The sequence below is a fragment of the Salmo trutta genome, chromosome 28, assembly GCF_901001165.1.
Source record: "Salmo trutta chromosome 28, fSalTru1.1, whole genome shotgun sequence".
Lineage (NCBI taxonomy): Eukaryota > Metazoa > Chordata > Actinopteri > Salmoniformes > Salmonidae > Salmo > Salmo trutta.
The window spans coordinates 7,007,135-7,021,539 of NC_042984.1; positions in this window are offsets into that span (position 1 = coordinate 7,007,135).

A 14,405-nucleotide genomic window follows, 5' to 3' on the forward strand; every position below is an offset into this window, starting at 1 on the left:
TGCAGCCTACATAACAGATTTAATTTACACTCCATTTTACCGTTATTTAAGCAGGGAGTCAGCATTGAGACCAGGGTCTCTTTCAAAAGGGAGTCCTGCATATACAATTTCAAAAATCAAATCAAATATAAAATCAGTAAAATACAGCACAACATAAATATTCTAGAAAAAACAATTACAGTCCTCAATAAGAAGGTCCCCAATCAATTTTTTAAATTGCCCGAGCGGCACCAGAACATCCAATTGTAATGTATTTTGTAGTTGGTTCCAGCAATGAGGGGCTTTAAAACTAAAAGAGGACTTCCCTAGTTTGGAAACCTGAGGGACCTCAAGAGTTAACTAACCTTGTGAACAGGTTTGATATCTCATGTTTTTATATTTTAACAGTGAAGTTAGGTAAGTCAGAAGCTTGTGTAGTAGAGCTTTGTAAATAAAAAGGGAATAGTGAAGTGATCTACTGGACTTTAATGTGGAACAGCCAACCGTTTGATACAGGATGCAGTGGTGAGTACAAAAACAGTCACCTGTGATAAAGCTAAGGGCGCTATGGTAGACAGCATCCAAAGGGTTAAAAAGAGCAGTGGCTGCTGCAATCTGATAAATGTTGACACCATAGTCAAGAACTGGCAGGAAAGTTGACTGTACAATCTGCTTCCTACTATTTAGGGAGAGGTAAGATCTTTTTTTTTATTTTAATCGTATTTTTTTTAACCTCATCTGTATGTTTTTTTAAACATTCAACGCTTCTCAATCCAAATGTCCAGATATTTATAGACGGGAAACCAATTGATCAACCAATAATTATTGCGGGAATTAGAGAACAACATGTATTTAGTGCAAGTTTTAAACCAACCAGGGAATTCTGTTAGGCAACAAAATTAAATTGCATCTCTAACATAGCCTGTTACATCCCTGTTAGTAAGCATTTCTCCTTTGCCAAGATAATCCATCTACCTGACAGGTGTGGCTTATTAAGAAGCTGATTAAACAGCATGATCATTACAAAAGTGCACCTTGTGCAGGGGGACAATAAAAGGCCACTCTAAAATGTGTAGTTTTGTCACACAACTCAATGCCACAGAGTTCTCAAGTTTTGAGGGAGCGTGCAATTGGCATGATGACTGCAGGAATGTCCACCGGAGCTGTTGCCAGAGAATTGAATGTTAATTTCTCTACCATAAGCCGCCTCCAACGTCGTTTTAGAGAAGTTGTCAGAACGTCTAACCCGGCCTCACAACCGCAGACGACGTGTGTGGCGTCTTGTTGGCGAGCGGTTTGCTGATGTCAACGTTGTGAACAGAGTGAACAGAGTGCCCTATGGTTGGCGGTGGGGTTATGGTATGGGCAGGTATAAGATACAGACAACAAACACAATTTCATTTTATCGATGGCAATTTGAATGCACAGAGATACCGTGACGAGATCCTGAGGCCCATTGTCATGCCATTCATCCACCACCATCACCTCATGTTTCAGCAAGATGATGTACAAGGATCTGTACACAATACCTGGAAGCTGAAAATGTCCCAGTTCTTCCATGGCCTGCATACTCAGACATGTCACCCATTGAGCATGTTTGGGATGCTCTGGATCGACGTGTATGACAGTGTGTTCCAATTCACAACAATATCCAGCAACTTCACACAGCCATTGAAGAGGAGTGGGACAACATTCCAAAGGCCACAATCAACAGCCTGATCAACTCTATGAGAAGGAGATGTGTCGCGCTGCATGAGGCAAGTGTTGGTCACACCAGATACTGACTGGTTTTCTGATCCACGCCTATACCTCTAACGAGGACGTGACTTAAAACAAGAGTCAATGAGGGTTACCTGTTGCGGGCCAGGACTGAAATCCCATCACTTGTTTAGTGCATTTGCAACGTTTTAAAGTCTCCTCTCAGCATCTCAACTTTAACAAATCAATCTCTTAACATGAAAGAAGTGTTTTGACGTATATATGAAACGGACAATGAGTATACCAAACATGGGCTTCCGAGTGGCACAGCGGTCTAAGGCACTGCATCTCAGTGCAAGAGGTGTCACTACAGTCCCTGGTTCGATTCCAGGCTGTATCACATCCGTCCGTAATTGGGAGTCCCAAGGGGTGGGCACACAATTGGCCCAGCGTCATCCAGGTTTGGCCAGGGTAGGCCGTCATTGTAAATAAGAATTTGTTCTTAACTTACTTTCTTTGTTAAATAAAAGGTGAATTTAAAAACAAAATAATTAGGAACACCTTCCTAATATTGACTTCTTAATGTTTCGTATGTGTGTATGTTTTACAGTATAAACAATTAACCCGGTGTATGCTACAGTCTGCTTCTTCTACCACAATCATCACCATATTTGTAATTTTACAAACATTTCGTATTAAGGCCGTCTCGCATCTGACAGTGATGTCTTGACTCTCAACAGGTGATGGCCAGGCTGTTAGGTATATCCTCTATGATAGGATCATATCTGAGCCACCACCAATCTGTGTCCTTATCACGGTGCTATAAAAACACCTACTCTATTCAGCTTAACAGAAGTGTCTGGCAAATATTTGAAAAGGGATGTTGATCGTTATCTGGACAAAAGCAGCAGGCCGGCCAAGCTAACTTCCTGCTGTTGCCACGGCAACAATGTCTCTCTCTCTCTCTTTGTGTTGTTATGAACTCTGATCTCAGGGTTCAGTTTTAACCTCTATAAAATCATGGAAATAGAATGTCATTTATGAAGACAATATTCATGTAGGCCCTACTTCGCACATTGATTCATGCATTAATGAGAAGCCTACAATACGTACTAATACAAGGTTTAAAATAAATACCAAATCATATGATTCTTCCTATTTAGAAAGTGTCATTTTATTGAGATTAACCGTATATAGTATACACATTTCTCCCCGTCTATTTGATGAATAACTTGAATAAGCTATGATAATGTCTTCCTCTCCTGTGTCCTGTGAGATTACGACTAAACATTAACCCCTAGAAGCTTCATATAATAATAATAATACATTCATCACCAATTCTTTGTTCATGCGTGCATATCCATTGGCAGGTTGGGTCTTTATCAGTTTCTTAGAGATCACCCATTATGTCACCTAGACAAGTTCCTAAGAAAACTGACCGTAACCCAAGTTGAACCAGATTCTTTTCAGGCAGGCCGACATCAACTGTCTCGCAGGAATACAGAGTGATGATTGGCAGCAGGAATGAATGGCGATTTGAAAGAAGTGTCACAAAAGGAAATAGACTTTGACCTCCAGCAAAATGTCAGCATGTTGCACACTCTCCCATCACATAGCCAAGACACCAGAGGATGAGTCACTAGGTTTCAGTCTGGACTAGGGTTGCAACATTTTGGGGAATATTCAGAGATGGAAACTTTCCGTGGGAATTAACGGGAATATATGGGAATTCACGGGAATATATGGGAATTAACAGAAATATATGCAAATTAATATTAATTCAATTTAAATGTAGATGTTTTTTGCATTGGATATATTTACCATATGATATGGAGACAGGAACATAAACATTTTACCATAAGTAGACATAATTGCAAATTATTAAATACTTCCAATAGAAACAAAAAAAACTATTTAGTTATGAATTGACTCTTCACATGGGATGATTTCACTGAACAACAAAATAAAGGGAATATTGAATGATCCCCAATGATCCATCGCATCTCCTAAAAACTTTTTCAACATACATCTGTAAAATGATAGTCTAGAAACTAAAGCTTTGGTTGTCTTCCTCTCAGGCTTCCATGTCTTCTCCCTGGACCTCCTCAATGTCCACCTCTTGAACATCAGACTCTGAGGCCTCATCTTCACTGTCACTTTCCAACCTTGTTGAGGATGGCTTGTTGTCAGGTTCAAAAAGCCTAAAATTTGCCCAGATGGCCACCAACTTTTGTATTGGTCAGTCTGTTGTGTGCTTTGGTGTGCGTGTTCCCAAACAAGGACCAGTTGCACTCTGAGGCAGCTGATGTTGGTGGGATTTGGAGGATGATGGAGGCAACAGGGGAAAGAGCCTCAGATCCACAAAGTCCCTTCCACCAGGTGGCTAATGAGATATGTTGGCACGACTGCCATATTGCATCTCCATCCCAAAGCCCTTTCTTGGAAGTGTACACCAGACTGCCAAGAACCTTGCCCTCATCCAGGCAGCGAGACACAGTAGTGATGACACCATAGGTCTTGTTGATCTCTGCACCAGACAGGATGCTCTTGCCAGCATACTTGGGGTCCAACATGTACACTGCAGTGTGTATGGGCTTTTTTTAATGTAACCTTTATTTAACTAGGCAAGTCTGTTAAGAACAAATTCTTATTTTCAATGACGGCCTAGGAACAGTGGGTTAACTGCCTTGTTCAGGGGCAGAACAACAGATTTTTACCTTGTCAGCTAGGGGATTCGATCTTGCAACCTTTCGGTTACTAGTCCAACACTCTAACCACTAGTCTACCTGCCGCTTCAGGCAGAAGTCTTCACGCTTTTTGATGTATTTCAGAACTGCAGTTTCCTCTGCTTGGAGCAACAGTGAAGTGGGCAGGGCAGTACGGATTTCTTCTCTTACATCTGCAAGCAGAGTCTGAACACCAGACAGGATGGCATTGTCTCCCTCAATCTGTGCAATGGCTACTGCTATAGGTTTCAGGAGTGCTTACCACTCTCTCCCAAAATAGGAAAATTCTGGAATATTTACCAGAAAGTTTCCGACCCTTTGCAACCCTAGTCAGGACATAAAGTCTCATAACATTGCTGAAAATGTTCCTATCAACACATTTTATCTAACTATTCTCTATCCCCTAAATGGATGTGTTTGGCCTACAGTGTATAGCCCTTGCAGTCTATAGTGTAGAGCCTAAAGCAGTCTATAGTGTAGAGCCTACAGCAGTCTATAGTGTAGAGCCTACAACAGTCTATAGTGTAGGGTCTATAGTGTAGAGCCTACAACAGTCTATAGTGTAGGGTCTATAGTGTAGAGCCTACAGCAGTCTATAGTGTAGAGCCTACAACAGTCTATAGTTGTAACGATCGTTGTGCAGGAAGGAAGAAGTGGACCAAGGCGCAGCTGGGAGCGAACACATGTTATTTATTACAGACTGAAATAACACGGTCAAAACAGAGCATAAACGTATCGTTACTGCTCCAACAAAAAGAGACAACAACCCACAAACATCGTGGGGGGAAAGGAACTTAAATATGATTCCCCAATCAGAGGCAACTAGCGACAGCTGTCTCTGATTGGGAATCGACATAACCCAACACAGAAATACGCCCTAAAGCAAGGCTATACCAAAACATAGAAAATAAACTATAGAAATGCCACACCCTGACCAAAATAGAAGAGTTCACCTGGTCAGGGCGTGACAATAGTGTAGGGTCTATAGTGTAGAGCCTACAGCAGTCTGTGGTGTAGAGCCTACAACAGTCTATAGTGTAGGGTCTATAGTGTATAGCCTACAGCAGTCCATAGTGTATAGCCCTTGCAGTCTATAGTGTGTAGCCCTTAGTCTATAGTGTAGAGCCTACAGCAGTCTATAGTGTACAACCTACAGCAGTCTATAGTGTAGAGCCTACAGCAGTGTATAGCCCTTACAGTCTATAGTGTATAGCCCTTACAGTCTATAGTGTATAGCCCTTACAGTCTATAGTGTATAGTCTACATCAGTATATAGTGTGTAGCCCTTACAGTCTATAGTGTATAGTCTACATCAGTCTATAGTGTACAACCTACAGCAGTCTATAGTGTAGAGACTACAGCAGTCTATAGTGTATAGCCCTTACAGTCTATAGTGTGTAGCCCTTAGTCTATAGTGTAGAGCCTACAGCAGTCTATAGTGTAGAGCCTAAGGCAGTCTATAAATTAGAGCCTACAGCAGTCTATAATGTAGAGCCTACAGCAGTCTATAGTGTAGAGTCTACAGCAGTCCATAGTGTATAGTCTACAGAAGTCTATAGTGTAGAGCCCTTACAGTCTATATTGTAGAGCCTACAGCAGTCCATAGTGTATAGTCTACAGAAGTCTATAGTGTAGAGCCCTTACAGTCTATATTGTAGAGCCTACAGCAGTCTGTGGTGTAGAGCCTACAGCAGTCTATAGTGTAGAGCCTACAGCAGTCCATAGTGTATAGTCTACAGAAGTCTATAGTGTAGAGCCCTTACAGTCTATATTGTAGATAGCAGTCTGTGGTGTAGAGCCTACAGCAGTCTATAGTGTAGAGCCTACAGCAGTCTGTGGTGTAGAGCCTACAGCAGTCTATAGTGTAGGGTCTGTAGTGTATAGCCTACAGCAGTCTATAGTGTAGAGCCTACAGCAGTCTATAGTGTGGGGTCTATAGTGTAGAGCCTACAGCAGTCTATAGTGTAGAGCCTACAGCAGTCTATAGTGTATGGTCTATAGTGTAAGGTCTATAATGTATAACCTACAGCAGTCTATATTGTAGGGTCTATAGTGTATGGTCTATAGTGTAAGGTCTATAGTGTAGAGCCTACAGCAGTCTATAGTTTAGCGTCTATAATGTATAGCCTACAGCAGTTTATAGTGTAGGGTCTATAGTGTATAACCTACAGCAGTCTATATTGTAGGGTCTATAGTGTATGATCTATAGTGTATAGCCTACAGCAGTCTATAGTGTATAGCCTACAGCAGTCTACAGTGTAGGGTCTATAGTGTAGAGCCTACAGCAGTCTATAGTGTAGGGTCTATAGTGTAGAGCCTACAGCAGTCTATAGTGTAGGGTCTATAGTGTATAGCCTACAGCAGTTTATAGTGTAGGGTCTATAGTGTAGAGCCTACAGCAGTCTATAGTGTCGAGTTTAAAGCAGATTATTCCTCATGACTCAGTGTGTAAATCATTTTGTTTTGTCTAATCATATCACTGTGTTGTTGTTGCTATCAAGGCAGCCAGTAGCCTTTAGGCAATGATTTGGTTATGGCGATCTCTATCCCTCCTGTTATTTCACCCTATGCTCATATTTCATGTGTTTTTCCCAATGAAGGTAAACAGTATCCTTGACCCAGTAACCAGGACATGATGACAGGGCTCACGTTTCTGTTCTGTTACTGCTGTGTTATTCCTAAAGGTATACAAACATGATCATTTTACCTAGTAGCCAGGTCAGTTAAAGTATGACAGGACTCACCTCGCTGGATGTTCTCTCTCTCTTTCTTGCGGGAGCTGGTTGTGAGCCTCCCTAAGCCACCTGAACTGTGGCCTAGTCACCCTGCTACCATCGGAGACAGTACAGGTGTACCGAGTGACTGAAAAACAGCTTCTATCTCCAGGCCATCAGACTGTTGAAGAGCCATCACTAGCCGGCTACCACCTGGTACTCTGCCCTGCACCTTAGAAGCTGCTGCCCTTTACATATAGAGACACTGAACACAGGTAGCTTTAACAATGTTTACAGGACGTTGAGAAGGTGTTCAGACCCCTTCCCTTTATCCACCTTTTGTTACGTTACAGCCTTATTCTAAAAATGATTCAATTGTTGTTTTTTTCTCATCAATCTTCACAATATCACATAATGACAAAAGAAAAACAGGTTTTTATACATTTTTACAAATGTATCAAATAAAAAAAGGTAAATATCAAATTTACATAAGTATTCAGACACTTTACTCAGTACTTTGTTGAAGCACCTTTGGCAGCGATTACAGCATTGAGTCTTCTTGGGTATGACACTACAAACTTGGCGCACCTGTATTTGGAGAGTTTCTCCCGTTCTTCTCTGGAGATCCTCTCAAGCTCTGTCAGGTTGGATGGGGAGCGTCGCTGCACAGCTTTTTTCAGGTCTCTCCAGAGATGTTCGATCGGGTTCAAGTCTGGGCTCTGGCTCGGCCACTCAAAGACATTCAGAGACTTTTCCTGAAGCCACTCCTGCGTTGTCTTGGCTGTGAGATTAGGGTCGTTGTCCGGTTAGAAGTTCAACCTTGGACACAGTCTGAGGTCCTGAGCGCTCTGGAGCAGGTTTTCATTAACCTCTCTGGCGCATGTGGGACGAACTCGTCCCACCTACGTAACAGCCACTGAAATCCAGTGGCGCGATTTTTGAATCGTTAGAAATACTATTACTTCAATTTCTCAAACATATGACTATTTTACAGCTATTTAAAGACAAGGATCTCGTTAATCTAACCCCACTGTCCGATTTCAAAAAAGGCTTTACAACGAAAGCAAAACATTAGATTATGTCAGCAGAGTGCCCAGCCAGAAATAATCAGACACCCATTTTTCAAGCTAGCATATAATGTCACATAAACCCAAACCATAGCTAAATGCAGCACTAACCTTTTATGATCTTCATCAGATGACACACCTAGGACATTATGTTATACAATACATGCATGTCTGTTCAATCAAGTTCATATTTATATCAAAAAACAGCTTTTTACATTAGCATGTGACGTTCAGAAAAAGCATAACCCCGCAAACTTCCGGGGAATTTACTAACAGTTTGCTAAATTACTCACGATAAACGTTCACAAAAAGCATAACAATTATTTTAAGAATTATAGATACATTACTCCTCTATGCACTCGATATGTCCGATTTTAAAATAGCTTTTCGGATGAAGCACATTTTGCAATAATCTAAGTACATAGCCCGGCATCACAGGGCTAGCTATTTCACCCAGGTCAGCCTCCACCAAAATCACATTTCCTATAAGAAAAATGTTCTTACCTTGCTTGTTCTTCGTCAGAATACACTGCCAGGACTTCTACTTCAATAACAAATGTTGGTTTGGTCCCAAATAATCCATCGTTATATCCAAACAGCGACGTTTTGTTCGTGAGTTCTAGACACTATCAGAATGCTTCATCACGGTGTCGCGCATGGCGCATTGGCGTGACAAAAATGTCTAAATATTCCATTACCGTACTTCGAAGCATGTCAACCGCTGTTTAAAACCAATTTTTATGCCATTTATCTCGTAGATAAGTGATAATATTCCGACCGGGAATATGCATTGAGCCTAAACAGCCAAATTAAATTTCTCCTCAGGAGCGAATCGTGCACGCGCCTCATTCAAAGGTCCTCTGAGCCGCCACTTGCCAAAGCCGATAATGTGTTTCAGCCTGAGGCTCCCTCGTCAACCTTCAGGTATTTCCCGGGTTCTGAGAGCCTATCGGAGCCCTGGGAATTGTCACGTTACAGCTAAGATCCTTACTTTTCAATAAACAGATGCAAGACGCACCACTCCTTGTCAGACAGGGTACTTCCTGCTTGAAACCTTCTCAGGTTTGGGCCTGCCATAAGAGTTCTGTTATACTCACAGACACCATTCAAACAGTTTTAGAAAGTTCAGAGTGTTTTCTATCCAAACCTGAACAATAATATGCATATTCTAGCTTCTGAGTTGGTGTAGGAGGCAGTTAAAAATGGGCACATATTTTTTCCAAAATTCTCAATACTGCCCCCTATCCCAAACAGGTTTTAAGGATCTCTCTGTCCTGACTAGTCTCCCAGTCCCTGCCACTGAAAAACATCCCCACAGCATGATGCTGCCACCACCATGCTTAACCATAGTGATGGTATTGGCCTGGTTTCCTCCAGACGTGACGTTTTGCATTCAGGCCAAAGAGTTCAACCTTGGTTTCATCAGATCAAATAATCTTGTTTCTCATGGTCTGAGAGTCCTTTAGGTGCCTTTTGGCAAACTCCAAGCGGGCTGTCATGTGCCTTTTACTGAGGAGTGGCTTCCATCTGGCCACTCTACCATAAAGGCCTGATTGGTGGAGTGTTGTAGAGATGGGTGTCCTTCTGGAAGATTCTCCCATCTCCACAGAGGAACTCTGGAGCTCTGTCAGAGTGACCATCAGGTTTTTGGTCATCTCCCTGACCAAGGCCCTACTCCCCCGATTGCTCAGTTTGGCCGGGCAGCCATCTCTAGGAGGAGTCTTGGAAACTTCTTCCATTTAAGAATGATGGAGGCCACTGTGTTATTGGGGACCTTAAATGGGGCGGCAGGTAGCCTAGTGGTTAGGGCTCTACGGACAATTCCTTTAACCTCATGGCTTGGTTTTTGCTCTGACATGAACTGTAAACTGTGGGACCTTTACATAGGCAGGTGTGTGCTTTTCCAAATCATGTCCAATTAATTGAATTTACCAAGTTGTAGAAACAACTCAAGGATGATCAATGGAAACACGATGCACGTGAGCTCAATTTCGAGTCTCATAGCAAAGAGTCTGAATACTTATGTAAATAAGGTATTTCATTTTCTAAAAACCTGTTTTCGCTTTGTCATTATGGGGTGTTGTGTGTAGGTTTTTTATTTAATCCATTTTAGAATAAGGCTGCAACGTAGCAAAATGTGGAAAAAGTGAAGGGGTCTGAATACTTTCCGAAGCCACTCTAGGTCTCCTAAAGCCCTAGGACCTGAACAAATTTTTGTTATCTTCCATCCAATGACGTTTTTTTAAGGGGGTTGACTGTTCCCAGCAATCCTTCCTGGATAGACTTCCCAGTGTGAGTAGAGGTGTGATACCCATTTAAAGCAATAGAGAGATTATATTTGTAGTCTTAAGGGTATTTCACTCATTTCCACCTGTAGGGAGAATATGAGGGATGATTTAAATACACCACAGCTTATTCTTAGGGCGGCGGCTTGGATAACGTCCAACTTTTTTAAATATCCCTGTAGCCGCTGAGCCATATTCCCTGCATCCACAATAACATTTACATCTGACGATCAGGATGCCTCCCATGAGTACCCGGTTTAGAGCTTTTTTACACTATAATATTATTTGTTGTATGTGGTGTTGCCGTTTTAGTGTCAAACCAGATCCCCAAATATTGACTTACTGGAACCTGCTCCAGGGTCTGTCCATACAATGACAGTCACGTTTGCTGTAATGCTCTTCCTGGTGAAAAAGACTTAGACTTCTTGGACCATTCTTCCACTCCTGTGATCTCTTCCTGTAATTATATATATTTTTTGGTGTCACAAAAGGGGAAAATTACGGCTTCTCATCCATATTGCTCCGTCGTCAGCATACAATGATGGCTTAATTCCATGACCGATAGAGTGAAAAAAATATAATTAATCATAATGTTAAAAAGGGTTGGACTTAATCAAATCAAATTTTATTTGGCACATGCGCAGAATACAACAGGCGTAGACCTTACTGTGAAATGCTTAGTTACAAGCCCTTAACCAATAATGCAGTTCATGAAATAGAGTTAAGAAAAGATTTACTAAATAAACGAAAGTAAAAAGTAACACAAAATTACGTAACAAGACCGAGGATTTATACAGGGGGTACCGGTACCGAGTCAATGTGCGGGGGTACAGGTTAGTCGAGGTAGCTTGTAGGTTGGGGTAAAGTGACTATGCATAGATAATAAACAGTGAGTAGCAGCAGTGTAAAAACAAATGGGGGGGGGGGTCAATGTAAATAGTCTGGTGGCCACTTGATTAATTGTTCAGCAGTCTTATGGCTTGGGGATAGAAGCTGTTAAGGAGCCTTTTGAACCGAGACTTGGCGCTCCGGTACCGCTTGTCATGCGGTAGCAGAGAGAACAGTCTATAACTTGGGTGACTGGAGTCTTTGACAATTTTTTGGGCCTTCCTCTGACACCGCCTAGTGTACATACAGTTGAAGTCGGAAGTTTACATACACTTAGGTTGGAGTCATTAAAACTCGTTTTTCAACCACTCCACAAGTTTCTTGTTAACAAGCTATAGTTTTGGCAAGTCGGTTTACTTTGTGCATGACACAAGTAATTTTTCCAACAATTGTTTACAGACAGATTATTTCACTTATAATTCACAGTATCACAATTCCAGTGGGTCAGAAGATTACATACACTAAGTTGACTGTGCCTTTAAACAGCTTGGAACATTCCAGAAAATGATGTCATGGCTTTAGAAGCTTCTAATAGGCTAATTGACATTATTTTAGTCAATTGGAGGTGTACCTGTGGATGTATTTCAAGGCCTACCTTCAAACTCAGTGCCTCTTTGCTTGACATCATGGGAAAATCAAAAGAAATCAGGCAAGACCTCAAAATAACAATTGTTGACCTCCGCAAGTCTGGTTCATCCTTGGGAGCAATTTCCAAATGCCTGAAGGTACCATGTCCATCTGTACAAACAACAGTACGCAAGTATAAACACCATGGGACCACGCAGCCGTCATACCGCTCAGGAAGGAGACGCATTCTGTCTCCTAGAGATGAATGTACAGTCGTGGCCAAAAGTTTTGAGAATGACACAAATATTAATTTTCACAAAGTCTGCTGCCTCAGTCTGTATGATGCAACCGGTCAGGATGCTCTCGATGGTGCGGCTGTATAACTTTTTGAGAATCTGGGGACCCATGCCAAATATTTTCATTCTCCTGAGGGGGAAAATGTGTTGTTGTGCCGACTTCACACCTGTCATGGTGTGTCTGGACCATGTTAGTTTGTTGGTGATGTGGACACCCTCTCCACTACAGCTCCGTCAATATTATTTTTTTTTTTTATATATATATTTTTTACTTTTACCCCTTATTCTCCCCAAATTTTGTGGTATCCAAATGGTAGTTACAGTCTTGTCTCATCACTGCAACTCCCGTACGAACTCGGGAGAGGCGAAGGTCGAGAGCCATGCGTCCTCCAAAACACGACCCACCAAGCCGCACTGCTTCTTGACACAATGCCCGCTTAACCCAGAAGCCAGCCGCACCAATGTGTTGGAGGAAACATCGTACACCTGGCGACTGTGTCAGCGTGCATGCGTCCGGCCCACCACAGGAGCCACTAGAGCGCGATGGGACAAGGACATCCCTGCTGGCCAAACCCTCCCCTAACCCAGACGACACTGGGCCAATTGTGCGCCGCCCCATGGGTCTCCCAGTCACGGCCAGGCTGCGACAGAGCCTGGACTCAAACCAGGATCTCTAGTGGCACAGCTAGAAACTGCGATGCAGTGCCTTAGACCACTGCGCCACTCGGGAGGCCACCCGTCAATGTTAATGGTGGCCTGTTCGGCCCTCCTTCCCTGTAGTCCACGATCAGCTCCTTTGTCTTGCTCACATTGAGGGAGAGGTTGTTGTCCTGGCACCACACAGCCAGGTCTCTGACCTCCTCCCTATAGGCTGTCTCATCGTTGTTGGTGATCAGGCCTACCACTGTTCAGCAAACTTAATGATGGTGTTGGAGTCGTGCTTGGCCACGCAGTCGTGGGTGAACAGGGAGTACAGGAGGGGACTAAGCACGCTCCCCTGAGGGGCCCTGGTTTTGAGGATCAGCGTGGCAGATGTGTTGATGCCTTCCCTTACCACCTGGGGGACGGCCCGTCAGGAAGTCCAGGATCCAGTTGCAGAGGGAGGTGTTTAGTCCAAGGGTCCTTAGCTTAGTGATGAGCTTTATGGGCACTATGATGTTGAACGCTGAGCTGTAGTCAATGAACAGCATTCTCACATAGGTAGAAAGAGGAGGAAGGGAAGCGCTACTAAGGTACACAATAGTAAATGTTGGTAGACAGAAGGTGCTCTTTGGTAAAAGGGTTGAGTTGGTCTTCAAAAAGAAAGGAGGACCAAGGCACTCTTCATATAATTAATTAAAATGCCTTTATTAGTATGGCATGTTCAATAGAAACAATGTTTTTAAAAAACCGACGCGTTTCGGCTGCATGGCCTTCATCAGGGTGTACAAAGAAATAATACAATGTTCTCTGTTTAACAGCTTTTCCAATTAACCCTAATTAGAAGAGGGAGTGGTTAAAATTGATTGGACACACCTAGTAAGCAATAGTATACACACTTTAAAGTGAAATGCTGTAGCTATGTTATCATAAAAATATAACTCCAAACTAGAAGTATCAGAACACTTAGAAAGGTAGTTCTAACCTTAAATATGTCTGGGCGAAGTGTCAAGAATAAGAAAGCAATACATTCCATAGTACACTAGAACACAGCAAAACATGAACAACAAGAGTCTAAACATAGCTGAGGGCAATTGAGCAAAAATATCCACTAGTTGACAGCAAATGTACCCATCACAACCCTACAGGAAGGGTGAGAAATCCATATCTTCATTTAAACCCGGGTATTTAGTGGCCTGTAGTTTGTAAATCCAAAAACTTTCCATTTGGTTTAACTGTTTAAGGCGGTCCCCTTTTCTAATAGAGGCCGGGATATGATCAATACCCATAGCTTGTAGGGAGGCAGGGTTGCCATGGTGTAAGGACTTGTAGTGCCTTGCCATAGGGTAGTCTTCATTGCCTACCCGTATGGCGTACTTGTGTTCCGCTAGGCGATCTTGAAGGCGTCTCTTTGTCCGTCCAATGTAGAACACCTTGCACTGTGGACATTCCAATCTATAGATGACATGAGTGGTTTTGTAGTTAATGAAATGCTTGACGTAATACTCCATTTTGGAAGCTGTTTCAACGAAATACTTTTTCTGTG